Raw genomic sequence first — 592 nt, 5'->3', positions numbered from 1 at the left:
CTTCCCCCCAGCCACTCCCCAACCATCTGGGAACTGCATCCTTTAGAATATCAAAATCCACCTCCTCTGAGGATACATTTCATCTGGGAAAGGAACCAAGTCTGGTGAGCACGGAGGCCGAGACAAGCTGGGTAGCCCCTCTGGAGGAGAGCAGTCCTGACTATATAAGGTCCTCTCGGATTGTGTATGACTTGGTTCTGGAAGCCATTCCTCAAGGGAAGTGGCAGAACGTTTTCAGCAAGGACTTCATCTTCAGGGAACATGCGCCTCGCAAGGCCAACATAAATCCTGGGGGGTGCGGTGGTGGAGGTGAGGGGGTGTTTTTGGTTTTGAAGCTCTTTTTTCCTCGTAGTTGCTAGAGTTCTCCCTCTGGATGGTCTCTACGTTCCATAGGTCTGGCTGTTCCTGAGACTATTTAAAAGCTTTCCTGATTTGACAGAGCATGGCGTTTAGAGTGGGTTTTTTTCCTGAGCTGCTCAAAAATAACAGGGGTGCTGTGAAAAGTCAATGGCCACCAGTTGCCCAGCGGGTTTGGCATAAGCCAACTGCGAGGCAGGAAGTCACCGGACACAGTACTGAGTGGGGGTGGATT

The sequence above is a fragment of the Myotis brandtii genome, unplaced genomic scaffold (assembly GCF_000412655.1).
Source record: "Myotis brandtii unplaced genomic scaffold, ASM41265v1 scaffold1282, whole genome shotgun sequence".
Taxonomy (NCBI): Eukaryota; Metazoa; Chordata; class Mammalia; order Chiroptera; family Vespertilionidae; genus Myotis; species Myotis brandtii.
Note: the sequence above shows the minus strand (reverse complement) of the source record.